General features: G+C 40.8%; 1 long non-coding RNA gene across 1 annotated transcript in view; it reads left to right on the forward strand.

Moving 5' to 3' along the window:
- Positions 1–3348, forward strand: part of LOC109289548 — a 94584-nt gene that overhangs the window by 7299 nt on the left and 83937 nt on the right. The window lies entirely within an intron of this gene.

The raw sequence follows: 3348 nt of genomic DNA on the forward strand, positions 1-3348 counted from the left end.
ATGGGAAGATGAAATTATCCTCATGGAAGGGTACTAGAAAACTGTCCGGAGACAACCGTTAATTAGGTTTAAATATGATATGCGTTCACATGCTGACTTTGACTTCTATTGATTTTTTATAATGGGTTAAAAGTATAGGATGCCATCTCAAACCACCTTAGGTAGGTCTTTATGACTGCCAGAGGTCTAATTGTTAATATTCTTACAGCTATTTACCTCTACCAGTAATGAACAGACTAACGGGTCAGTAAACCTGAGACTATGCTTATCCCTCAATTCAATTTCCATTCAATGTTTGTCTGAAACTAGCTTTTTCTATGTGTGCGAAAATGAGTCGGGTCCCCCTGTGCATACAATACCTGTCAGATGTGTAACAAGGTAGTTACAAAAATAAAGTTGCATGTGAACCAAAACAAAATAACAGTTTCATATTAAATGCAAGTACTGTGTGTGCTGCAGTGGGACTGTCCCTCATGAAACTGCTGAATGAAAGTCAATACATCTGGCATGATTATAACACTAATAGTTAGAGTCCAGATTTTCAGAACAACTCAGCACCTACAGTTGGGATTAGATTTTCCAAAGAGGTCAGTTCCTATTGAGGAACCAAAAAAAAAAAAAAAGGACCAACTTTTTCAAAAGGGATCAGCATTTTGAGTGCTGAGCTCTTTTTAAACATTAGCCACCCATTAGCAGTGGGAACACCTGGCCACTGGGGGACTTTTACAAATCTTGTCCTTATTTAGGACCCTTAATTTAAGATTGTAGATGTTCTGGCTTTAATTTTGGGTACTGAATATTTGCCCTTAACTGTGGGTACCACTTGAACATCTAACCCTGAAGGCCTTTGAAAACCCTGCCCTTATAAATACTTCCATATCTATTTTTTCAGCCAAACAAAGGACATAATTTACATTTTTATTAAGAATAATTTGCTTTGTACAATATTAGCTAGCAACACATTTTTTTTTTAAAAGATGTTATCTTTATAGAATTGACTTATTTGGAAACTTAACATAAGCTTTCAAGCCCACAGAAAATATGGCAGCTTGTTTCTGTTTAAAATATGTTAAAAAAAAGAAAAAAAAACCCTAGTCATTTACTTTGAATTTATTTAACTACCCTATTTTAAAAATAATTTACAAGGTTATTTTAGACAAGAACCCTTCATTCCAGACGTTGAAACTAGCTGCACAACACTGAGGCACAGATTTTCAAACTGTTGATCAGGATTTTAGCCATGTAGTTCTCCCATGACCTGATTATTGCCTTGAAAATATCTGGATTACATACTGGCAGGAAAAACATATCAATGCTGATGTATAAAATATGCCTGTTCCTGAATATAATCAGAGACAGAGCTTCTGTTGAAGCCAATGGATACTCTGCATGTGGCAGGGAGTTGGGATGTTACATTTTTAAATGTGGATGCCTGCATAGCTTTCCAGATGCGAATACTTTTAAAAGTTCATTTTGAAGTGAAGCCTGTTCATTGTCCAGTGAATCTTGAAATCCTGAGTTTATCAGCATAATTAGTGGCTTCCTTCAAAGCATCCTTACCCTGGGTATATTGTAGGGTGTGTAGCTCTAATTGTACTCGCACCACATGATTCTGAGCGTGCCTGTTCTGTTGCTACACGGATGAGAGTTAAAAACTGAGTTAGCAGACTTTAGGAACACCTGCTTTGAGCAGATGTGTCCAAGAGTTACCTGCTTTTGCCAAAATGGAGCATGAACACACATCCTCTATCAGACAGGTCTGTGTATTTGGAACATTTCCCCAAGTTTCATGAGTTCAAGACCCAGAGAGACTTTGTCAAGTCATCAGATCTTTACAGAGATGAAAGAAAATTAGGCTAATAAGAGGAGAGAAAAAAAGTGCTGCATTAGAGGATTTTAGCATGTAGATAGGAGGCAATAACTGTTAGTGCTTCAGAGGACCTTTTGTAATGAATGAGACCTCCTGGACCCCCTACCTCTACTTTACTGCCTTGATACCTGATACTGTTGTAGCTACACTCCCTGTGTGGCATGAGTTCCTAACTTTCATTGAAGTCAGTGGTAGTTATTTGTATCCTGTGGAGATCTGTCAGAGCAGGAAGAGAGAGATCCTTGCAGGATAACAAAGAAGCTCTTCGAGTGGGTGGGGAGCAGGGAGCGGAGGGGGAGTTTCTTAGGAAGAAGTGACATGTGAGAGTACATTTGTGGGAAGTCGTGGAGGGTCAACCCTCATTGTTGAACCTAGTACAAAGGCTCGGGCCAGACTTACCCTTGCAATGGGCAGCTGGTGCTGTTGGTGGCCTAATCCCTGTTTCCTGTGGCAGTTTGCTGTGTCAGATGCTGCAGTAAAAGATACACAACTGATGGGGACAGTAGAGATATTGGAGGAGAGCAGAAAGAGCTGTTAAAGAGACACCAGAAAACCCTTAGGGCTTTTCAGCACTCACAAATGTGACTGGGTTTTAACACTGCAACTAACTTGCTTGAGAATTGTAGTGTAGACAAGGAGATAATCATTTTACTTGCCTGTGGTGATCAGCATTTTACCTGCTTTACTTGGTTAACAGGCCAGTTTTAGAGTGGAGGGTAATAGAAATGAAAGAGGATGAAAGAGAAACAAAGGGAAGGGGTGCGGGGAGAGGAGCTGGAGAGAAATGGAGGGAAGAGAGAGAAATATAGAGAGAAGGAGGGAAGCCAGAGAGAAAAATGTTCAGAGAGGGGAAAGGGTAAAATAGAGAGACAGCAAGGAGGCGAGAGAATTATAGAAGCAAAAGGTAGATATAGATCACTTTAAAGGCATCAATAGATCTTTCTCTTGAGAGAGTGAGTACCTCTGGGTTGGTACACAACGTGCAGGGGCCTCTGTATTAGACGAGAACATATGAGTGTTAAGCCGGCTGGGTGGAGTGGGAGGACATGGTCAGTCTTTTTTTAAAAGCTGCATGCCAAAATTTGGGAAATGAAACACCAGGAACACAGGACTTGGAACAATGCCTCGAGGACCTCTGCAGCAAGGAAAGTGCAGAAGGGAGCCCAGACACAACTCTGTCCATCTGTCAGAGAATCAGGAAATATAGACAGCCATGTTAGTCTAAAATCAAGTAGACGGCAGAGTGGATTTGCATCTTAAAGACTAACCAGCATATCTATATCTATATCTATATCTATATCTATATCTATATCTATATCTATATCTATATCAAATGCGGGGCTTTTTTTTTGTAAGTGCCTGGACACTGGGGCTGGGCGGAGCAGCCATGGGGGATTCTGGGAGAGTGGGTGGGGGGGCTGGATGGGATGGTGCTTGGGGGGGCTAGGAGCTGGAACCAACTTCCAAGGGAAGTGGTG

Source organism: Gavialis gangeticus, unplaced genomic scaffold (genome assembly GCF_001723915.1).
Source record: "Gavialis gangeticus isolate Ggan-Ray unplaced genomic scaffold, GavGan_comp1, whole genome shotgun sequence".
Taxonomy (NCBI): domain Eukaryota; kingdom Metazoa; phylum Chordata; order Crocodylia; family Gavialidae; genus Gavialis; species Gavialis gangeticus.